The sequence below is a fragment of the Antechinus flavipes genome, chromosome 2 (genome assembly GCF_016432865.1).
Source record: "Antechinus flavipes isolate AdamAnt ecotype Samford, QLD, Australia chromosome 2, AdamAnt_v2, whole genome shotgun sequence".
NCBI classification, from domain to species: domain Eukaryota; kingdom Metazoa; phylum Chordata; class Mammalia; order Dasyuromorphia; family Dasyuridae; genus Antechinus; species Antechinus flavipes.
In genome coordinates, this window is record NC_067399.1 from 339,287,057 (window position 1) to 339,312,734 (window position 25,678).

General features: G+C 35.6%; 1 protein-coding gene across 2 annotated transcripts in view; it reads left to right on the forward strand.

Annotated features, from left to right (window-relative positions):
* The first annotated feature begins 9,747 nt into the window (after positions 1 to 9,747).
* PALS1 (protein associated with LIN7 1, MAGUK p55 family member) overlaps positions 9,748 to 25,678 on the forward strand; it is a 115,386-nt gene continuing 99,455 nt past the window's right edge. Inside the window, exon 1 of one of the 2 annotated variants that reach the window (XM_051977863.1) lies at positions 9,748 to 9,850. The gene's annotated coding sequence lies outside the window, so the exon portion shown is untranslated. Of the gene's footprint in view, positions 9,944 to 25,678 lie in introns of both variants that reach the window. The other variant, XM_051977862.1, reaches the window with a different exon arrangement.

Below are 25,678 nucleotides of genomic sequence, written 5' to 3' on the forward strand. Positions count from 1 at the left end.
ATGGCTTAGGTAATGTTGCATCCATGGAGTGTTAGAAATCTCTTACTATGTTGGGTAGAGCCTCTATGAACAATTTGTGGGAGTATGTTAGAACACAGGATGTGAAAATACCAGTGGATTTTTTTTGTTGTTGTTGTTAACTTTTTATTGACAGAACCCATGCCAGGGTAATTTTTTACAGCATTATCCCTTGCACTCACTTCTGTTCTGATTTTTCCCCTCCCTCCCTTCCCCCCCTCCCCCAGATGGCAAGTAGTCTTTTAGATGTTGAATAGGTTACAGTATCTCCTAGATACAATATATGTGTGCAGAACCGAACAGTTTTCTTGTTGGGAGAATTGGATTCAGAAGGTATAAATTACCTGGGAAGAAAAACAAAAATGCAAGCAGTTTATAGTCATTTCCTTGTGTTCTTTCCTTGATCAATTGAAACTGAATTAGCTCTCTTTATCGAAGAGATCCACTTCCATCAGAATACATCCTCATACAGTATCGTTGTTAAGGTATATAATGATCTCCTGGTTCTGCTCATTTCACTTAGCATCAGTTTATGTAAGTCTCACCAGTCCTCTCTGTATTCATCCTTCTGGTCGTTCCTTACAGAACAATAATATTCCATAACATTCATATGCCACAATTTACTCAACCATTCTCCAATTGATGAGCATCCATTCATTTTCCAGCTTCTAGCCACTATAAACAGGGCTGCCACAAAAATTTTGGCACATACAGGTCCCTTTCCCTTCTTTAGTATCTCTTTGGGGTATAAGCCCAGTAGAAACACTGCTGGATCAAAGGGTATGCACAGTTTGATAACTTTTTGAGCATAGTTCCAAATTGCTCTCCAGAATGGCTAGATGTGTTCACAATTCCACCAATAATGTATCAGTGTCCCTGTTTTCCCACATCCCCTCCAACATTCCACATTATCTTTCCCTGTCATTCTAGCCAATCTGGCAGAATACCAGTGGATTGCAATCTGTACTGGGAAAAGAAGTAAAACGTTGATGAAATTGCAGATTCGTCAAAGTACTAAATAATCAAAGATTCACTATTTCAAGTTTAAATTATTATATTCTTCCATTTTCTTTTTAGCATTGAGAGAAATCAAGAACAGCAGAATTTAATCAAGAAAAAAAAAAGCTCTGTTCTTGGAATCAGGAGGGATTCAAATTTGAATCTTACTCTGACATACATTGGGCAAAGACAAGCAAATCATATAATATTTCTGAGCTTGTTACCCGAGTCACAGGGTTGTTTTATGGATCAAATGATTTGCAGAGCACTTTGAGAATTTTAAAGTCCTAATATGAATGTTAGAGACTATTACTAGTTGTGAAATCTTAAAGTCGTTATGAAATGTTTTTTTTTTTTTTTAATTCTTTTTATTTTATAATAGCTTTTTATTGACAGAACCCATGCCAGGGTAATTTTTTTTTTTACAACATTATCCCTTGCACTCACTTCTGTTCCAACTTTTCCCCTCCCTCCCTCCACCCCCTCCCCTAGATGGCAAGCAGTCCTATATATGTTAAATATGTTGCAGTATATCCTAGATACAATATATGTTTGCAGAACTGAACAGTTCTCTTGTTGTACAGGGAGAATCAGATTCAGAAGGTAAAAATAATCCGGGAAGAAAAACAAAAATGCAAATAGTTTACATTCATTTCCCAGTGTTCTTTCTTTGGGTGTAGCTGCTTATAAAGTATTTTTTAATACAATATCTGTCCCCAATAGGAACTTAGAAAATTTAGCAGAGAAGACATATCTTATACTATATAAAAAATATAATACAAAAAAGAATATGATAAATGTACAAGAAAGTCATAAAGTATTACATAAATTTGGAGTAGCTAAGTGGCTCAGCAAATATGGAGTACCAGGTCTGTGGTCAGGTATATTCAAATACAGCTTGTGATACTAGCTATATTACCTTGGGCAAATCACTTGACTCCATTTGCCTCAATTTCCTCATCTTTAAAATGATCTGGAAAAGGAAATGGCAAACCATTCCAGTATCTTTGCCAAGAAAACTCAAAATGGAGTCACAGGGGGGTGGATATAACTGGAATGACTCAACAACTACATTATAGAAGTGTAGAGAGAAAGATTTTTACAATAGTGGAGGTAGCTTTGAATGAATATTTTGAACCTGTTATCAAGATAAACATATTGTCTTATCACTTTTTCTTTTTTAAAAAATCATTGCTAGGTCTTTAGGGTTATATTTAACCAAGGGAAATTGACATTCTGAGGCAGATCCTGGCCCTAGTCTAAGCTAACCAGCCATTCAGACTAAAAGCCTTCAGGCTCCTTTGTCTCTGGGAAACATTTCAAAGAAGCAGGGAAGCAGAACAACAAAAATCAAAAGATTCTCCTAAACTTTGGATGACTGGAGACTGGAGAACCATTTGGCAAAAGGACAAAAGATGCATGAATGCCTTTTGGTTGCTGCTGTTGTAAAGTTGAGAACAAATGCCAGAGACCAATACAACCACAAAGTATGAAAAGAATTAACTGATTGAAAACCGAGGAGAAAAAAATGGGGCTACTTTTCAGGCCATTATGAAAATACTGACAGATTTTTAAGAAAATAGACTTGATGGTCCTTAATAATAATAATAATATTTAATATTTATACTTGCCTACTATGAGCCAGGCACTTTACAAATATTTTATTTGATTTTCCCAACAACCTTGGGAAGTTGATTCTATTGTTATTCCTTTTTTATAGATAAAGAAACTATGGTTAAGTGACTTTCCAGGGGTCACACAAACAGTAGGTTTGTCTGAGGCCAGATTTTAAGTGTTTTCTTCCTGATTCTAAGCCCAGAGATCTATCCACTACACCACCTAACTGCCTCCCTATCAGACTTAATTTCTATAAATCTCTCCCAACTTGCTAATTTATATGAAGTATAACCAGAAAAACCACAAGGTTCTATAAAAATATTAGGATGAAAACAAATTTTTGCTAATTCTAATATACAACATTACTTCTCCCAACTCCAACTCTGGAGACTTCTCATTTCCATGTTTGAGAATCTCTAGCTTCTTTCAAAGGTGAGCTCAAACACAACATCCAGCAGGAGGCCTTTTCTTATCCTCTCCAGCTACTAGTGCCAAATATTTGGCCTATAGTTACCTAATTTATATGTTTTATACATGTACATTTTTATCTCTGGATCCAGGCTTCCGAGTCTTGATGATCACCGTTCAAACTTGACTTCTGACATACTGGTAACATGTCTTAAGCAATCATTTAATGTTCCAGTGCCACAAACAATTTTATAAGGCTTTTGTCAATTTGTCTGGCCTATAGAAGTTTGGCAAATGGAGGTCCCCACCATGGTAAAATCAGAAGGTTAATAAAAAAATAACTTCCTTACTTTATATGTACTTATATGTGTAAGTATTTTCCTTCCAGAGAACATAAACTACTTAAGGTAGAGACTATTTCATTTTTTTGTCCTTATATATACACCCAAAGTCTAGACTAACATTGGTCACATAGTAAGTACTTTAAAAATGCTTATATATATATATACATATATAATATGAAATTTTATATTTTATCATCAAGGAGAAACACAAGTAACAATTCTGGCACTTATGGCGAGTGTTATCAAAACGTGCCCAAGGAAAATTGTACCATGTACCCTCAACTAGAAATACAAATTCAACTAAGACAGGAAGGAGACCTTTCAGAAAGAGAATAACCTCAGATACTCCTTGTGAGAATGGAAAACCCAGAACATCACCCTGATGTAAATGAAAACTCCCAAAGTTAAAGCTGGGTAGGGGTGGGATGGTAAAAAGTTCATGTGAAGTACAGCTGCTTAAGAAAAGCAAGCAAGCTATATATTTGCTTCTCACAACTTATTATTCTTCCCAATTGTGTTAAAATCAATTGTTTCTACCTTCTAAAAGATTACAGATATTATCAAAGACTTTAATTTTTAACACTCTATGGCAAAACTCAAGTTTTTCCTAATCTAGTTATTGTGGTGTTCTTTTCTCTTCTTTAAAATAAGTTCTCTCTGGGTAAGAGAAGGTTTCTCAGAGAGGTTTTCTGGAGGCAGCCTTACTTGCAATTGAAAGTAATAATCACCTCAAAAAGCAGCCAGGTGATAAAAATTCAGATCTTTTATTGCCTCCAATATAGCCTGGTTAGCTTAGAGGCCTATCTCTCTGCTTGATTCTAAGAATTCCCTCCGAATGTCTCCAAATCCAAAGGTTTGTCCTTCAGCCCAGCCAGCCAAGTGGAAAATGGAATGGATCTCTCTTGCAGCTCTTGCAGCTTTGTCCTTTGCTTCTGCCTCTGCTTTCTTCAGCCTCCAGAGCCAGCACCAAGTTGAATCTGTCTTGCCTCCGAGAGAGGGCTTCTGGCTCTCAATCTCACAGAGTGCTCCTCTCTGACCCCAGAAATGTTCCGAAGTAAAACTCCTCACTCAGAGAGGGCTTCTGGCTGAACTCACTTGATGCTCCCCTCTCAATCTAAATTCAGCTCCACTCCCCATGTAATTCAGCTGAATTCTCTCGAAGTAACTAACTAACCCAAAGCTAAGCGCCTCTTTATAGATGGTCTCCCAAAGGTTGATGCCTCCTTCTGGAGGCACACCTAAAGGAGGTGTGAATTCACAAAGTTACAAAGTTTACTTTGTGAATCTTCCATACTTGTGAACTCCAAAGAGTAAAGGTGTGAACACACGCATTGCATCAATTAATTCTACTTAGTACCTTGTTTCTTCTGGCCCATAACATCTCCTTATAGGATTAGATCAATTATACTGAACCATGCTAAATTAGATAATTATTGACTCTATCAACTCTAATGACTTAACAATTTGTAAAGATTCCAATAGTTATGACTCTACTATCGATATCAATAAGTAAAATATGATTGCTAATGTTTGAAAGCTAAGAATCGATTTTCTTAGAGACATTTTAACAGAATTTTTGATTTATAGAGACTACATGCAGAGACTACTCAGACTAGCTAAACACATCTACCAAAGCCAAAAGTGTTGCCTTCTGTCATGGTTCTACATTTACTCTTATAACTCCTTTAACCTTTCTCAACTCATTAAAAACAAAAAGATAAAAGACCATGTTTCTTCACTTCAGGCAGTTTTCTATTTATGATAAAAAGAAAAATCCTTTACACTTGTTGAACTTTCTCAAAAGCTTTTTACAAGTTTTAATTAACTGTGGCCTCTGATTACCCATTGTCCATGAATCTGTTTACTCCTCCAAAAGAATTTTACTGAAATAGATTCATAGAAAGTTAGAGCTTGGAAAGAACTTAGATAAGTTAATTTAGTCCAAAGTTTTTATCTGATGGGAAGAAACAGAAGCCCCGAGTTTAAGTAGTAATTCTTACTTTCCTGCAAAGCTCAGCTCAACTTCCACTGTTCATACATTTAGCTTCTGGTGTTTTGCCCCCCCCCCAATTACCTTTTAACTGAAAATATTTTATATATGTAAAGGTAGATGTTGGTCTAGACAATTATTCCACCTCACTTTAAATTAAATGATGCAATGCCCTAACATATTTATCAAGTGAGACTACTTTTCAACTGTTCACTGTGGGTGAACAGAGTCTGGACACCTTTGTAAGGAGGCTTGTTTAGATTTTCTGAGGGCCTTGTATAAAACCAATGAGCTAGCAAGGATTCTGTAGCTATCTGGGATTGAAGTGTCTGGTGGTAGAGGGGAGAGAGAAATCCCAGAGAAGCAATAACTTTGTGAGGAGTTGGTGAGCACCTTCTTTGGTCGTTCCATAGTTCTTTTCCTCTCTCTCAACCCTTCTTTGGTCTCAGTGATGAGGTTCGGCACCAAATGATGAGTTTGGGGGTAGCAATTCCTAATCTGAAATATAAGGCACATGTGAAGAATTCACAATGGCAGGCTAACCTCAAAAGGGATTCGGCAAAGATAGTGTAACCCATGGGCAGAGTTTTAGAGGAACATTAATCTAGGGGATTTGACATCATAATTTGGCTTTCTGAGTGTCTAGGGTTTCCCAAGACCTTCACACCGGAGGGATTGTAAAACTGAGTTGATCCCCATCAGCACTTGCCTCAAGGCGTATTATAATCTTATCTGTCCTTTAGGCTTTCTCTGTCAGTCCTACCTAGTTATGCTGGACCTCTTCAATAGGATCTTTTGAGCTTTGAAGGGTGGGAAAAGATTGTGGATTTCTCATCTTCCCTATGAAGTTTGAGCCTTTCACTGGAATATATATCAGCCACTGGTGAAATTCTCTGTATATGAAAGAACAAGGACAGAATGGATACAAAAGGGAAAGGCAGATTTGAGAAGCCCGACAAAAGCTATATCATACATAAGATGAACTTCATGAGTACTCCACAAAGGGACTTGTGATACTCTAACAATGTACTCTAAGCTTGTGTCCACTTTCCTTTGGATTCTGTAGCACTGTTGGGCAACTATGTTACAGACTGATAGGGGTTGAGGTTATGGAGGATGTTTTGTACCAAATCCATCAACTATGCCACTAGATACTGGTTCCCAGCAGCTAATTGTCTGGCTAGTTAATAGATAATAGATAATCATGGGAATACTACTGAAAGGTTCCCGAGAGCTAAGATATTAGAAAAAACATACTTTAACCCCTCAGAGCTTCTCTGGGGGGAGAAGGGGATATAGCAGTGCTCCCAGGATTAAGATGTATCTGTGCTAGTAAAGGTTGGAAAGTAACTCTTGAGCTAAATGAAGAGGTGAAGAGAGGTAAGGACTATTTAGATAGGAAGCAGAATTAGGAAAAATGATAGGGAAGGAGAGGCTTTATTATTCACTATATTATATTATAATATAGTAGGTGAAATTGTCATAAATGTAGTTGATTAAAATAAATCAATATATATTATATAATAAAATAGCTAATAACTTTTGAAGTATAATTCTATTATTTGCTAGTAGAACAAATAGGTTTTTCATAAATTTTTTTCTAAATAGCTTAACTTTTGCTTTTAAATATAAATATGATGACTCTAATTTACCTTCTCTGTAACATGTCTGGATTATACTAGTTTTGAAGTAGCCAGGCTGCCTAATAACAATTAACTCAACAGGTCCTTGCCCACACCAGAAAAAAACTGAAAGCAAAGGAATATGTCAATATTTTTTGATTTATAAAGGTTAAGGCAAGAATAATCAACCACAAAACACTAATAAGGAATACAAAAGATATTATATGTGGTATAGATAAGTAGGGTACCAAAAAAAAAAAAAAGAAATGAGCTGCTTAAAATTATTTTTTGGAAGATATGCATACAATGAGATCAATAGTAGTTGGCCAAATCAGTTAACATTTTCCCTGGTAATTGTATGAAATTTGAGTCCACAAAAATATTTCAATCCTGATGGCTATGAGAACTTATTGAATAAGGTTTTTTTGGTTATGAACAGTTTATGATGTTTTCACTGGGTCTTTTATTGGGATTATAAAGTGAAATCTATGTAGTAATTTGTTAGAAGTCCTATGCCCTTGATCCACCTTACTTGATATTGGACAAATTCCTTATACTTTTGACATAAATGTCCTTTTGGTATTTACTTTTTTGAAAGATGATGCAATGTAAGTGAAACATGCTTTTTTATTATTACAGCTTTTTGTTTACAAGATATATGCATGGAGATAATTTTTCAGCATTGATAATTGCAAAACCTTTTGTTACAATTTTTCCCCTCCTTCCCCCTCTTCTCTCCTCCAGATGGCAGATTGACCAATACATGTTATGTATGTTAAAGTATATGTTAAATACAATATATGTATATATGTCCATACAATTATTTTGCTATACAAAAAGAATCTGACTTTGCAATAGTGTACAATTAAGCCGTGAAGGAAATAAAAAATGCAGGCAGACAAAAATAGAGGGATTGGGAATTCTATGTAGTGGTTCATACTCAGTGAAATATGTTTTTAGAAAGGTCCTAATGCATAGAAGTCATTTTTCTAACTTGGAAAGTCTGTGTTCAAGTGCTGCCTCTGGTATAAAGGGACAGTGTGAGCCAAAGTTTATTGTTTTCTCAGGCAATTCTCTAAGACAGTAAATTTCAGGACAGTAGCCAATTTGTTTTGGTAGACATTTTTCTCACAGAAAATTTCCCATAGCAATGAAAGCAAGTCTGGACCAAAAAACAAAATATGTTTTAAGAAAAGATCGTGGCAAGTTAAAGACTTAGCATGTGTAGTATTTATATATGTTGTTTCAAATGTCTTTGTGCAATCTTAATCCTTTAACACTATACTAAGACTTTTAGAACCCCCGGTGTATGTATAAAATAGATGAAAAAATACATACATAATATAAATGATATATATCTACAGCATCTATGCTATATATAGTAATCAAATTTGTAACTATATATACATATAGTTTATATATACATATAAACGTATGTATAGAATATAACCATATCCATCTATGGTACCAATGACCACTCAGTATTAATGCAGATTCTCTTGCTTAGTTGATTTGCACATAATTATGCCTGATGATTTGCACCACGTAGCTGTAACTTATATCAATGAAAGATGGGTTCGGTTTCAGAGAAGAAATAAATAATGAATCCTGCTTCTTTAGATATTTACTTTTCTGACCCTTGGCAAGACAGTTAACTTGTTTTAGCCCCAGTTTCCCGTAAATGAGGATAATAAGGACTACTTTCCAATGTGTGAATCCAATGAGATAAAGAACTTTGCAAAATCTTAATATGTTAGCTGCTATTATTGTCATTATCAAGGCAAGACTGAGTCCCTCTCGGAAAAATTTTAGGATTTGGTGTCAAGAGCCAAGTCATCTGAGAAGCAACCAATAAACGTTTTAAACATCAGCCTATTAAATCTCGCTCCAGAAACTTAATAGCTGCACTTAACCTCTATTTTTTGTTCCCTCACCTGTAAAATGGGGATAATAATAGCACCAAGATTGCTGTGAGGATTAGATAATATTTGTAAAGTGCTTTATAAACATCTTACTTATTAAAAACAATGGCAAAGAATGAATAATAAATAAATAAAAACGTGAAGGCTAATACCGGTAGTTTTGGCTTTCAACTAAAGAGAAGTCCCTGAAACGTGGCCTGGAGCTGCCTTTTCGACTTCCCGGGCTCGTCTTCCACTGAGTGCTGAGCAGCTCAGCATTAGCATTCAGGAGCTCTTAGGCTGGGACCCTGAGTTCAGGGACTGGGGCGGGAATGTTGATTGAAAGAGAAATTCCAGTGAATGAGAGGACGAGAAAAGAGGCCAGCTTCCAGCAGTCCTAGACTTCTTTATCTTCTTTCTCTACTGTTCCCAGAGAAGCATAATTGGGTAGAAGGTGGTCTACAGAGCCACTGCTCTTTCTCCAGCTCCTCCAATCATATACCGCAGATTCCGGATGGAATAAAAAGAGAGCGAGCGCTACCTGTTTCGCACCCTCTCCCCCCTCTTCCTAATTAAAAAACGGGCCAATAGCGGTCATTACTTCTTGTAATCCAAGGGAGTCCTAGCAGGAGCTAAGATTCCTGAACTTCCCCTACCCCCTCTCGCCCCTCCCACTCCCGCCCCCTAGCGACGCAGCCACATCCCGGAGAGTTAGCGCGCGCTCTAAGGGAAGGGCTGGGGGACTGAGGAATGTGCGCTCGCGCTCCGCCCGGGATCGGTAGCGCGCGTGCGCGCGCGCGCCCTGCAGGACGTCGGGAGGCGGGCGTGGGGGGGGGCTGGTCTCGCGCGGTCTTAGGGTGGAGTTCCTGGCGGCTGCGACGGCGAGCGACGGGAGTAGGCAGGCGTTCTTCGGTCGGCGCCGGCGGAGGAGGCGGGGACGCGGCGGAGAGGGTCGGTAGTTTCTAGTTCTGAATCCGATATCTTAAGGGTCACCCGAACTTGCGACGTGTGGGAGTCGGCGGCCTTTGGGGGGAGGTGGCGAAGGTAAGAGGCGGGGCTGGGGGTGTGTGTGTCTTTAGGAGAGCTCCCTCAACAGGTTACCCAAGGGCGGGTGCGCGAGGCGCGATCTGGCGGCCCGCCGGGGTGGGTGGGTTAAGGGGTCCGGACTCCCTCCCCCTCTCCAGGCCCCTGTCTCCTTCCTGACCCTGCTGTTATCCGGGTTGGATCTAACCGTGTCAGGAGAGACCCAGCACTCGGAGCTTCCAGCCTTTGTCCCTCGGGGTAATTGTTCCCAACCTGGAAGTTGTCCCTCCACTAGGATCTATTTAGGTAGGGGACTACCTCTTCTTGCCCCCAACTGCGCCCAGCCCGGGTCTCTGTGACTCTCCCTAGCTGTCCCTGGGGACTCCTCGGTCCTACCGTAGGAAAGGTGAGAACCCACTCCTAATATCCTTTCTCTAAGAAAGTCAATTTGAGGGATACATTGCCTGTAAAAGTCGGGGTGTAAGCCCCTCCTTCACCTGACAGTATTGTATGCCCTGTAGGTTCTAAAGAAACAAACAGCTTCTGATTTGCTTTTGGACACTTGGGTTTTAATTTTCTTCATTGCTTTAGAAGTCTTAGATCAATCAGGGATTGCAAGATGAACTTTGAATTCTACAAGTTTTCTTGTAGTTAATCTTGATTTAAAAGAATAATGATTTTGGTGGAAGGAAGAAAAAGACATCCTTAATACTCTTTATCAGCCTTAAAATTTAAAGGAGCTAAGTTGGTGGTGCTTTGTTGACGAATGTAGTAGTATGTGAAAATGTGGGTTGAGTCGAGACTATAGGCTTTGTATTTCTGGCACCTAGCAACAGTATCTTGAACGTAGTAGGTGTCTTATATTTAGTGAATGAAATTTGCTTTTCAGGCAGCCATGAAGTTGATTGATAATTAAACAGTAGTATCATTTGTGTGTATATGCACGTGTAAATCTTTTCAATGTATTCTGGGATGATGTATGCCCCCTTGATGTTTTGTTTTTGAAAACTTACTGTAGAAAAACAAGTTTTAAGTATTAAGGTGTAAATTGTAGGCGTAACTATTTCAGGGTTTAATAAGTAATATTCTCCTTTTGAGTAATGTTAATTGTACATATAATTATTCCAAAATTTATTAACCTATTAAATTTTGCCTCAGAAGCAAACGACATGTTTGGGTATTAGTGTCTTTGAACTATATTGATCTCAATGAAACTTTATTAAGCAAGCTTTCTTAGGTTATGAACAATGTGAAATGTTTACTAGGTCTTAGGCTGTAAAGTGAAATGGATCTGTGACCTGAGTCCCACTTTCCTCCTCTATAAAATGGAAAATTATTTTCACAGCTTCTAGAATTGTTACTGTTTTTTTTTATGTAAATCTAAAGTATTATGGCTAATTTAGTTTGTTTCAAGCAAAGGCAGAAGTGATCTCACTGAAGTGCTGGTATAGGTTTCAACCTATTAACTTAGAAGAAACTTTGACCCTTATACTGGGCCACTAGTTAATCAAGTGGATAGATCCTGGACATGGACTCAGAAAGGCCCAAGTTCAAATGTGGCTTAGACATCATGACTGGCAAATCACTTTTCTGTGCCTCAGTTTCCTTATCTGTAAAGTAGGACTAATAATAGTGTCTGCTTTCTGGGGTGATGAGAGTAAAATGAACTGATCTTGGTAAAGCACTTTACCAATCTTAAATAAAGTGCTATATAAATGCTAGTATAGGAGAGACTTAAAAGATTTTAACTTTTTCTATTTCTAATATGTTAAAGGGCTGCTTCATTTGCCAACAGTAGAAATCAGTTAATTAAAAAGTTCTTTTTAAAGGAAAGAAATAGGCGAAGTATAGAATTTTAAAAAAATTAATCTTATATTCTATTCCCTCTGCTGTTGAATAATTTGTCCAATATTCTATTCCCTCTGCTGTTGAATAGTTTGTCCAATATTCTAGCATCTTACTGTGGTTTGTATAGAATTTCAACTTTGAAATTGAGTTCAAAACATGGGTGTGTGTGAGTGTGGAACATTGATGGTTTGACTTTAATTATAAAAATCCAAGTATGCTGGAATAAAATAAATAAATCCTTAAGTATGTTTAAGTACTTACTTTGTGTCAGGGAGTTGTACTGAAATCTTCCCCAATGTATGTTCCATTAGAACATGTAACTTGTTTACAGATGAGTAAACATAGGATACAAACAAAATCTAATGAGATGGTAGTCCAGGGTGCAATCCTGAAAAGCTCTTGAAGGAGATGATAATTGAATTGAACATTGAAGGGAGAGAGGGGTTCCAAGAGTTGGGTGTGAGTAGGAAGAAGCTTGGTCAAAGACAGAAGCCTGAGGTTTCGATGCAGTTTCTGGAAAACAGCAAGTGTGGCTGGGTGATGGAGCAGGGGAGAGTAATGTAAAATCAGGCTTGAAAGGTAGACTGAAGTTATTGTGAAGTATTGTGGTATTTGTATTTTGTCCTATATTCTGTGGGATGGTCACTTTGAGTGGGAGAATTAACAATCAGATTTGTCCTTTAGAAATATAAATTTGGAATCTGTGTGGAGGATTGATTAGAGTGGACTGAATGGATGCAGGATAGCCATCAGGAGGCTCTTGTAATAATTTAGGACTGTGAGAGATGTTGAAGGCCTAAAATGAGGGTCCTTATGGTTGGTTGTAAGTAGAGAGAAGCCAGATTCCCAAGATAGACATTTCATAAGCTGGAGGACATCTAAAAGAGATAATGAATCTTCAGAAATGTATGTAAATGAGAAATTAATGATCTAAATAAAATACCTTTTCCAGCATTCAATATAAATTCCATCAATCTCCACATGATAGATTGTAGATCTTGGCGTGAGGAAAACTTAAGTTCAAATTAGACTCTAGCTGTTTGACCTTGAGTAAATTGCTCTTTTTTGGGATGGAGTGGGGAAGGCACTTAGGATTAAGCCCAGGATCACACAGCTAATAAGTGTGTTAGGCGGGATTTGAGCTCAGGTTCTCTCGATTCCAGAGCTGGTGCTCTAGCTTTCTAATCATCTAGCTGCCCCCATATTACTTTACCTCTTTAGAGCATTTATATTTACAGGATTATTCTGAGGGTCAAATGGACTAATATCTGTAAAGTGCTTAGCACAATGCCTTGTATATGCAATAGGCCATATATATCCATATTAGCTATTTATATTACTAGCCAGTAATATTACTATTATTGGGCTGGATGGTCTCTGAGGTTTTCAGTTAGTGTTACATATGAAATCTCATTTGATTCTCACAGCAACTCTGAGATAGGGGCTATTTTGTCCCTATTTTACAGATGAGGAAACTGAGGCTGAAATAAGATAAGAATGCAGGTACTCTTGGCCTATGTCACATGATTTGACTTTGGGTTGTGCTTGTAATAGTAATGATATTTTAATAATGATAACAAATGGTATAATGTATATGAAAGACATTAGATCATAAAATTATATTAGCAGTCATTCTAGTAATGATGTATTACTTGACTTTCTGTGTTCCTCATCAGAAGTATATCACAGTCTTTCCATTAATTTTGGTTGTTTTGTCTGTCACTACTTCCCATACGGTTTTGAAGGCCTGGAAAGAAAAATAGCATATGCTGTTGATTACATATTGCATTTTTAAAGAGATCAAGCAATCAACCATTAAAAAACATAAATGTGCATTTGTTCATTACTGTAAAGTTGTTTGATTTCTTCTGTCAGTCACTGTGGCACATTACTGTTCTCTCTGTCTCTGTCTCTCTCTCAATCCAAGTAAAGTCACTTGCCAGGATCAAACAACTAACAAGTGTCTAAAACAGAACACCAGGGAAGCTCTATCCTCCTAGTTGCCTCTTACTGAACATTAATATACCAAGCTGTGGTAAGCATTAGCGATACAAAAAGAGGCAAAACACAATTTCTGCCCTCAGTTAAATGATAAATTTCAAATAGAAAATGTTCTGTATTTAATTCCTTTATGTATTGTGTTCAAGGTTAAAATATAGCTCTAATTAACATAGAGCAGAATATACTTTTGGAAATAAAGTGTTAAAAGTCACAATAATAATCATATTTATTAAAAAGATGGATAAACAACTTCAATGACTTGATTGAGACTGAAAAAGTTTGTATAACTGTATATAAACATTTTATAAAAGCCATGGCAATATCTACTATATTTAGCTAGGACTTTGAGATGATAAAAAGGTTTGTGTTAGGATAAGAAAACTATTTGATTTGGGCATCTTACCTGGAAAAAAAATGGAAATAACTTTTACTTACCTAAATAAACTTCTAGATCTTCAATTTAGTTAGTAAAGTGTTAATTTAATGTATCTGTATGTAATGTCATGGTGTTCAGTGAATGCAATTTCTCTTCAGTCATTTTTTAAAATTTATTTTTGTAAATATGTTGCTGAGTTCTTTTGATTCAACTTTTTCATCTTTCATTTAGTTATTTCAAAGGTTCCCCAAGATATAATCTAATATCGATTGCTTTCTTTTATTTTCATTCATTCATATATATATATGTATATACACACACACACACATATATATATATAATATATATTCAAAGATAGTTTCCAACATTCATCCTTGTAAAACCTTGTGTTTATATTTTTCTCCCTCTCCACTGCCCCCTCCTTTAGACAGTGAGTATTCCAATATAAGTTAAATATATGCAATTCTTCCAACTATATTTCCACATTTATCATGCAGAACAAGAAAAATCAGATTTAAAAAAATGAGAGAAAAAACAAACAAGCAAGCTAACAACAAAAGTTAAACTACTTTGTTGTGGTCCACATTCAATCCCTATGTCCTGTATAAGATGTAGATGGCTCTTTCTATCACAATTGGACCAATTGGAATTGGTCCAAATCAATTTATTGTTGAAAAGAGCCAAGTCCATCACAGTTGATCATCACATAATCTTGTTGCTGTGTACAATGCTCTTATAGTTCTACTCATTTCATTTAGCATAAGTTCATGTAACCGCTCTGGGGTTTTTTGAAATCATCCTGTTGATCTTTCTTATAGAGTAATAATATTCTATTACATTCATATACCATTCCCTATCGGTTGGGCATTCACTTAGTTTCCATTCAGTGAATGCAATTTAAAAACAAGTGCTGAATTACTGAAGTGCACCTTCTTAAAAAAAGGTTACATAATCACAGTTGGTCATCTAAGTCAGAATTTCTTGAAAAAATGCTGGTATTCATAAAAAGCACTTAAGTTCATTGTTTTGCTTCTAAATTATGAAGAGATAATTTTCAAGCCATGAAAAACACTTAGCTATTTAGTACTGGTGACTAATAATCCTTTTATTCCTAATCAAATAGTTCATTTTGTTATAATTTAACTTCATTTTTCTTATAGGTTGAATGAGCTTAAGACTAGGTAGTTTATGAATTTTTGTTGTATGGTAGAAATGCCTGTGAGACTCTAATGATTATATCACTCCCTTCCCTTCCCTTCCCTATTGATAGATTGAAACCTGACAGGTTCTTGGCTTTGGAAAGCCAGCTAGAAAAATTAGAATCTGAGTATTTTTTTAAAATATATTTTTGTTGCTTGTTTCAAAATTTCACAGGTCATTAGATAATTTAGTGATGTGAAGTATACAAATGGAATTCTTAAATTTTAAAGTATAGTTAGTACAATTTAGCACATTTCTTAATCTTAGATAATAACAGGTCATTTTCAAAAATAAAAAAGATGTTAGTCCATCTTTACTACTCTTAATGAAAGTGTAATACTTAAATCTCATATGTGGACAATACAGGCAACAGTCCTAAGTCACTCCCTAAAAATGAGTTGATGATTTGGGTCTCAGGTAGGGTTTTTTGTATATTTAGCTATAGATTTACCATATAATTTGATTGGTATTTACTACATGAACTACTGTTAAAGTTGTTTATAATATTTTTCACTGATGGCCCTTCTTATTGGAGAGTCTACATATGTTTAACTATGGTTTAAGAATATGTGCATATTTGCTGCATCACAAAACACTGGTACTTATCCTATTGCTGAAAAACAACCAAATCATTCAAAACAACTTACTCAAAATGGTAAAATCACAAAATGGAGACTTGAAACAAAATAGAATCAGTTATGCTAAGTTGACAAAATTAACTCCTTTTATCTCATTGATGTACTAAAGCTTATTCTCACTGCAGATGATTAATAAATTCTTGCTGATTAAAAAATTAAAAAAAGTTTTAGTTCTACGTTATTTAGGGTAGAAGTCTATACTTTTCTAGGGGCAATTTAAAATGGTTACTTTTGAGATCTTAATAGAAAACTAAAAGCTGAGAATTTGTATATTATAATTTTATTTAATGCTCTGAGAATGTTACGAAAATTTGATATGAATTATTTTGTTTTATCTCATTTTAAAAAACTACATATTTAGATACACTTTCAGCTTTTACATTTAGATGCTTTTCTTTTTCAGAAATTCAGATTTCATTTAAGCAATGCCGATATTTTGAAGCTATTAATTTTTATGTTGAAGAAATACAAATGCAGTCTGATGATCTTCCCTTTGCACTTAACTTTACTGATTTTTTTTAAACCAGTTTCAATTCAGTAAACATTTATTTCACACATAGTTCAAGGAATAGACTAATCTCTACCCTCAAAGAGCTCAAATAATTTTATTGTATAACTAAATACTAACAAATTTCAAGCACAAAAGGAGAAAGGAATGGTGGTGGCAGGGATGGGGTTGTAAACCATATATGCAAAGTCAAAGAAGTGGGAAAGAGGTAGGAGTTCATTTTGACTGGAATAATATGAAATAAAATTAGCAAGTGAAATGGAAGCCAGATTGTGAGTTACAATATATCAGTCTGAGGAGATAGAATGAGCTATGTTAAGTGGAGTGGGGCATCTTTTAGACAGAAGATGGGTGACTAATTGACTAGTGGGAATTCCTTGTTATGAAGAGGATGTAGATGGGATTACCTGAAGTCTCTTCCAACTCTCAAATTGTATGTTTATATATTTATCCTAGATTCAGTATATGGAACAAAGATTTTGGAGGATGGAATGTGGTCAGAAAGATCTCAGTTTGGCAAATGTATGAAGGATAGTTTGGAAAGGGGAGAGACAGAAGGCAAGGAAGGCCAATTAGAAATTATCATCCAGTCTAAAAATAATTAAGGATTGGTTCAGATTAGGGACTCCTACAAATGGAAGGAAAACATTGAATGATAAAGAGATTTTGGACATAAGTTGGTCAAGCTTTGGCTACTTAATGGGAATTTGGAACAAAGGCCCCTGTTTTAGACAAGGCATTAATTCATATAGAATGTGTTTCTTTTTCAAAGGGCAGTGATGGCTTAGGCTATATCCCTCCTCCACCCCCCAATCTAGTATACTATAGCTAATCAGTACTTGTTATTTGATTGCCAGAGACAGAAAAGAAACAAAAATAGTCCCAACTCTTAAAGAGCTGCTTTCTAATCAGGAGAAGTGGTATGTACAAAAATAAGTGTATGCAAAATAAATACAAAGTGGTTAGTTTGTGAAGGCACTAATAGTTATGGTGAGTCAGAGAAGGCTTCTTTTAGAAGTTGGTAATAATGGAAAAGTTTTTTCTATGTCATGGGCAATTTTAATGTGTTGTAGCTGTGATGTGGTGGCGGGGATTGGGTTCCAATGTAAGGCTCAAGTTCTGATTCTCTCAGAGGGAAGGGGAAGCAGAGCATTGGGATATACTGGAAGAGGCAACTAGTTGTATCCAAAATCTTTCCTTTCAAGTCCATTTTTAACAAATCTTCCTATTCTTAATTGATTCCTGAATAGTTCATAACAATTTTTACCCCACACTGTTTTTGTATTTTATATCTCTCTCTTTTTTTAAATAACTTTTTATTCTCAACATATGCATGGGTAATTTTTTACAATGTTATCCTTTGCACTTCTGTTCCAACTTTTCCCTTCCCTCCCTCCACCCTCTCCCCTAGATGGCAGGCAGTTTTATACATGTTAAATATGTTATAGTATATCCTAGATACAATGTATGTGTGCAGAACCATACAGTTCTCTTGTTGCACAAGAATTGGATTCAGAAGATAAAAATAACCTGAGAAGAAAAAATAAAAATGCAAACCGTTCACACTCATTTCCCAGTGTTTCTTCTCTGGGTGTAGCTGATTCTGTCCATCATTGATCAATTGGAATTGAATTAGATCTCTTTGAAGAAGATATCCACTTTAGAATACATCCTCATACAGTACTGTTGTTGAAGACTCCACACATTTTTTAAAGCCCAACTTTTTGGAGTTAACAAATATTAACTCCCTCCAGGAAATTCCCCTTGAGACCTAATATAGCTTCTTGTTTTGTGCTTTTTAAATGCACATTTTGTTCTTATAGTTGCTACTAGACAATATACTTCCTAAAAGTAGAGGTCTATTATGTATGCTTGTATTTTCCCAAGTGTTTAGCAAAGTTCTCTTTCTCTTAAGGGTAAATGCTTAATAAAATGTTGATTGAATTAATTCCCACTTGTAAATTTCTTTAGTAATTTTAGTATCTGACTCTATGTCCTTTTCATTACAGTGTTTTGTAGTCATACTTCGGGATGTCTGATTAATTGGGGTTGGGTAGGGAAGAGTAATGTAAATCAGGCTGGAAAGGTAGGCTGAAATCTTTGTGAAAGGCTGTCTGTATTTTGTTTTTTCTTCTGTGAGGAAGCCACTGAAACTTCTTTAGTGAGACAATTAGCAATCAGGTTTGCCCTTTAGGAATATAAATTTGGAACCTGTGTGGAGAATTGATTGGAATGGACAGAGAAACTTATTGTGAACACCTCCTTTTCCATTGGATGCCTCACACCATAACATAACTTTCGCCATTTCAATTCTACTAGCGCCATGATTTTAAACACCAGAATTTTACCTGGTTATAATATTCTATTCATAGACTTGTCACATTAAGCTTATCTTTTTCTTTTAACCTGGTATCCCTTAAATCTCTTTCCATTCTCTTGGTATAGCTTCCTTACTTGTTTTCATTTGTTTCCATATCTAATCTTGACTCTGATTTGTCATTTTCACTAATCACTACACCAGAATCTCACATGCTATTAGGCTTTCTTCATTTCTGATTTAATATCCTTAACTTTAGATAATTCTTAGATGGAAAAAAAAGTCATAAAAACAAGTTAATTCCACATGTTAAAAAGTTAAAATAGATAAATGCAGTAGTTTTCTCACTACTGCTCTATACCCCTTCTCTATTCATATTGACTCCATGCCTTATAAGCCACACTTATCAAGACATCTATATTTAAGTTATAGTTCTATAATCACATGCGTGATTTGATTTCCTATTTTTCTAAAAATATTTAGACCATCTCCCCTCTACTTTCAGAACTGTATTGCCAACTTTATCTTTTTTTCCCTTGATATAGAAATGAGGCACATTTACTTGAGCAACATAAATATTAAAGGATTCTTCGACAGGATCAAACCTTTTTTTTAGGTGCTTAAGTGCTTGTTTTATTAATTGATTTTTATCCTATTTTCATTTTTTTCCTTAAATGTTAGTTTTTTATTTTCCAAATACATGCAAAGATAGTTTTCAACATTCACCCTTGCAAAACTTTGTATTCCAAATTTTTCTTCTTTCCCTGCATATCCTCATCTCTAGACAGCAAGCAGTCCAATTTAGGTAAAACAAGTGCAGTTCTTCTAAACATATTTCCACATTTATCAGTGCTGCATAAGAAAACTCAGATCAAAAAAGAAAGAAAATGAGAAAAAAAAGCAAACAACAATAAAAAAGTTAAATACTATGTCAAGATCCACATTCAGTCAGGGTAAAACCTTATGAGGGGCAAAAAGGTATAAGAGAAAGGATGCTGAATTTATAATCAGAGGATTCTGGGTTCCTATCATCCCAATCAGATTGGGTTCCTATATCTTAGTGCTAATACTAATGGTTTGTTTTCTGAACCTATTTCCTCATCTGTAAAATGGAGAGAATGTTTGCACCTTATAAGATGGTTGTGAGGAAAGTGCTTTTAAAATACAAAATAAATGCTAGGTTTGCTTTGTTATTTATTGTGTTGTCTGTAATTGAATTCTCAGAAATCTAATTGTTTGTGCCAAGTGCTTCTCATAACTTCTTTCTATTTTCCACATGAGCTCTTGTGTCTAAGTCTATTCATTGTATGATGACTAGTCTCATCTTCTGCTGAAAAGTACTGTTGAAAAATATAACTGCATACATTACAAGTTGCTCTTTGCTGCTAAACCTGAGAGATTTCACAAACCAAGTAACATATAGAAAATGGCCAGATACATATTAAAAGCCTTGCTTCTACACTATTGTTTAGAAATATGTTATCTTCTGTAAATGTACAATTTTAAAGATAAGATTTATGTGTCTTGGTGTTCAAGAATCTAGTTGATATGGCACTATCCTGCTACTCTATGTATTCTACTTTTTGTTTCCTGGAAATACTTTATACTTTAACTTTTTTTTTATTATGATAACATAATTAATCCTGTTCTTCTTCAGTCCTTCTCTGCCTGCTGAATCCCAGTTCTTTTAATGTCAATTGTTTGAAGAATCTCAGAGTTGGAAGTAACGTAAGAGGGCAACTGAACAAAAAATTCTGCTCCACAGCATACATATATCTATCCAACCTTGCTAACTGAGGCTGCCCATTCCACTTTTGGATAACAAAGGCAGCCATGTTATAGTGCATAGAATGCTATCAGAACCTGGAAGATCTGGGTCCAGCTGTCTCTTTTGCCTTGGACAAATTATTTACCCACTCAGTGCTCCCAGGCAATTCTCTAAAACCAAGCTGCAGAGATTTTAGCCAAACTGGTTTTGTTGTTTGTCCTAGTGACATCTCATCTTCTATCCCAGTATTGTTGCAGAGGCTGTGTTCCACATGCTGTGATGCATTGTTAACTGCCAAGAGATGATCTCTTGGAATACCTTTCCTCCTTTTAGAACTCATCTGGATCACTACCTTTTTTGTATGAGCTCTTTCCTGACCCTTACAGCTGCTTGGGTTTCTCTTTACTTCCATAACCTTCTATATATGTGTGTTGCCTTCCCTTTTTTTTTTTTTTTTAAATAAATTTAATTTTATTTAATAATAACTTTATATTGACAGAATCCATGCCAGGGTAATTTTTTACAACATTATCCCTTGCACTCGCTTCTGTTTCGATTTTTCCCCTCCCTCCCTCAACCCCCTCCCCTAGATGGCAAGCAGTCCTATATATGTTAGATGTGTTGCAGTATATCCTAGATACAATATATGTTTGCAGAATCGAACAGTTCTCTTGTTGCACAGGGAGAATTGGATTCAGAAGGTAAAAATAACCGGGAAGAAAATCAAAAATGCAAATAGTTCATATTCGTTTCCCAGTGTTCTTTCTTTAGGTGTAGCTGCTTCTGTCCATCATTTATCCATTGAAACTCAGTTAGGTCTCTTTGTCAAAGAAATCCACTTCCATCAGAATACATCTTCATACAATATCTTTGTCTAAGTGTATAATGATCTCCTGGTTCTGCTCATTTCACTTAGCATCAGTTCATGTAAGTCTCTCCAAGTCTCTCTGTATTCATCCTGCTGGTCATTCCTTACAAAACAATAATATTCCATAACATTCATATACCACAGTTTACCCAGCCATTCTCCAATTGATGGGCATCCATTCATTTTCCAGTTTCTAGCCACTACAAACAGGGCTGCCACAAACATTTTGGCACATACAGGTCCCTTTCCCTTCTTTAGTATCTCTTTGGGGTATAAGCCCAGTAGTAGCGCTGCTGGATCAAAGGGTATGCACAGTTTGATAACTTTTTGTTGCCCTCCCTTGTTATAAAAAACTTCTTTTTAAAATGATTTAATTTTTAAAATTTAATTTTGAATTAACAAAAATTTATTTTTTTCTTTTTACCTTCCTCCATCCTCCTCCTGTCAAAGGGAAGAAAAAAACAAAACATTCCCACATTGACCTTATCCAAAACAATATTTCTCATTTTGCATCTCATGTCCATCACCTGTTGTCAGGAGATGGATAGTATACTTAGCTGTTTTCTGGAACCCTAGTTGGTCATTACATTGATCAATGTTTTAAAGTTGTCTTTTTGATATTGTTATTGTATAAATTATGTATTGTATTGGTTTTATTCATTTCACTCTTTACTGTGTCTTGTAAATCTTCTCAGGAATCACTGAAACTACTTTTTTCATCTTCAAATATATTTTTATATTACAATTTGCTCAACTGTTCCTCAGTTGATGTAAATTATATACTTTAGGACCAGCAGTTTTACTTGTGTGCTTGTATCCCTAGCATGTAGGACTTGATAAATCCCTTTTTGTCTATTTTTTGGTGGGGGCAGAGCTGTTCGGAATTTTTTTGTTATTGGTTCCCCCTCCCACTAGAATTTCCCTTCAATGATTAAGTTATAAATGTGGACCAAAGGAAAAAAAAAAGTTAAAAAATTTGTTCTTAAATCAAAGCTACTTTCTGCCTGTGAAACTTCTGCACATTGTTTCTTTCTTTTTTTAAAAAAAAAATAACTTTTTATTGATAGAACCCATGCCAGAATAATTTTTTTTTACAGCATTATCCCTTGCATTCACTTCTGTTCCGATTTTTCCCCTCCCTCCCTCCACCCCCTCCCCTAGATGGCAAGCAGTCCTTTACATGTTGAATAGGTTACAGTATATCCTAGATACAATATATGTGCTGCACATTGTTTCTGTCTGTCCTTTAAGGTCAGCCAGAGCATGACACCTCTTCAGATTTTTGAGGAAAAGTTATGTTCACTTAAATGTCTCTTCTGCTGATCCTGTTGTGTCTTGATTTTGAAGTCTTTCACTAATCTGGTTGCCTTCCTCTGCTTGCTTATTAATTATCTTTTAAAAAATATAGATGTGGTCTGATGAGTACAGAGTACTGTCAGCTTATCACTTTCCTGTTATTTGAACCTATACATCTTAATTAGACAACACAGTATATAGAGCACTGACCCTGGCTTCAGGAAGTCTTGAGTTCAAATCCTGGGCAAGTCACTCTACCCTGTTTACCTCAGTTTCATCATCTGTAAAATGAGCTGGAAAATAAAATGACAAATCACTCCATTTCCTTTGCCAAGAGCTCCCCTTCCCCCAAAAAGGGTCACAAAGAGTTGGACATAACTAAAAAAATGAGTGATATGCTTTTCATAGTACCCTAAATTGGTACTCTGAATGAGCTGTTGGCTCATTGAGTTTATAGTTCACTTTACCCTCTTCCTTGGCACTTTCCCTTATCCCTTTCCTTTTTTTTTTTGTTTTTTGTTTTTTGTTTTTTGGGCAGAGGCAATTGGGGTTAAGTGATTTGCCTAGAGTCATACAGCTAGGAAGTGTTAAGTGTCTGAGGCCAGATTTGAATTCAGATCCACCTGACTTCATGTCTAGTGCTCTATCCACTGCATCACCTAACTGCCCCACCAGTTTTTTTCCCTAGCTATCCCCTCCCCTTTTTATATTTATGAAGTCTTTTGAGGCCAAATATAAAATCTGACTTTGTCAGATTCCATTTGGAATTTTCATGGTAAATCATTCTGGTATCTTTTCCAGAAAGACCTTAAATGAGGTCAGAAAGGTTAGACACAACTGAAACAACTGAACAATAACAAAATAAAATGTGATATTTTTCAATGAATGATAAATAATTTATTAATACTTACTATGTACCAGTTTGTTTGCTAAGCACTAGAGAGTTAAATGCAAATCATCTCCTGCCAGAAGTTTGCCTTTTAAGAGGAAGAAAACACATAAAAGGAAATTAAGATGTTGGAATTTGGGATTGGGGTGGAGTTTTCTTCTTGGTTTGGAAATGGTCTGGAAGTGATGTGATTCCAGGCAAGATAAACCTTCAGCTTAGCTGCAGGAATTGAATCCTTAGTTTTGATAAGAGAGGAATGAGGTGAGAAGAATGCTTGATATAGAAATGGCTTGGATTTTGTCTTTTAAGATTTAACCTAATATTCTAGGTTGGGAGTTGACAAACCATAGCCTGCATTTTAGCCCATAGTCTATTTTTGTACATCTAGGAGATTTATTTTTTTTAAGTAGTTTTATTTAAAAAGAGAAAACCATTCTTAGCTGTCAGGCCATACAGAAACAGACAGAGGGCAAGGCATAGTTTGCCAACTCCTATTCTAGATTATCAAGGGATTTCTGAAAACTAGTGTTATTAATATTATTACTAATTAATAAGCTTTTTTTTTCTTGTTTTGTTTGATGTCAGAACAACCTTCAGATATAAGTGACCACTGTCTGCCAGAAGCTGTGCATACACTTCTTTAAGCCATAACTCAGTCATACCACCTATGTGAGGCTTTATGTGGAAGGTGAATTTTGAGGTGGGTTTTGGGGGGAAGGGCCAAGGGATTCTTAAGAGTTTTGAAGAATACAAGGGATTCTTTTTTTTTTTTATTGATATATTATTTTCCAATTACATGTAAAGTTAGTTTTCAGCATTTTCTTTTAATAATAGCTTTTTATTTTTCAAAATACATGCAAAGATAGTTTTTAGCATTTACCCCTGCAAAACTCTGTGTTGCAAATTTTTTTTTCCTTCCCCCTTCCCTTAGATAGCAAGTAATCCAATATAAGTTAAACATCAACATTCATTTTTGTAAGATTTTGAGTTCCAAATTGTTTTTCTCTTTTCCTCCTCATTCCCTAAGACAGCAAACAATCTGATACAGGTTTTATATGTACAGTCATTTTAAACGTATTTTCACATTAGTCATGTTGTAAAATAAAAATCAGAATAAAATGAAAAAACCATGAGGAAAAAAAAGTGAAAATATTAGGCTCTCTGTATGTGGATGACTTTTTTTTTTTTTTATCCCAGGTTTATTGGTATTGTCTTGGATTACTATATAGCTGAAAAGAACTGAGTCTGTCATAGTTGATCATCACATAATTCAGGAGATTCTTTAGAGGGTAAATTGAGGAGGGACTGCATTCCAGGCATGGGAGAAACCATGTAGAAACAGATGTGTGTAAAACTAGCAAGAAGGCCGGGTGACAATATCCACATAGAGTGACAAATTCATATTTCTGAAGCACAACTTAAACCATTTTATCTCCCAGTTTTCATCTTGCCTCTAATATAAAGGACAGAGTAGTGCTTAAAACTGGTCATAAGCTGGATGTAGCCTACTTTTTCAATATAAATTACATCTCATTTCCATTGTTCATTTTGTGGGCCAGTCAAACTAGCCTGCTTTGTTCTTCCCCCAAATATTATGAAATTCCATTTTCTCCATAAAGTCTAGGTACTTTTGCACAGGCTGTAATGGCTCATGGCACACTCATGCACAGACTTTTGGCAGTAATACATTTTGTCATCACTTCTGATTTTTAATCTCTTAACTTTCCTTAGAGCTTTGCCACAGGATGCCTATCCTCATTCCCTCCCAGTTGTTAGTGTCCTTCTCTTTCATGTAATTTATATTGCTAGAATCTAGATATTATGTTTGTTGAATTGAAATAGATGGAATCTATCCATTTATTTTCTCGGATTTTGTTTGCTGCATGCCCATTTATAGGATTTTCTTATAGTGTATTTTCCACAAGAAACATTCATGTTTAGTTTCACTTATATAACACATTTGCTATTTTTCAGTTACTGGACATATAGGTTGCTGTTATAAACACTGTTAGATTTTTGTACAGATTTTTTGTTTCTTTTGATTCTG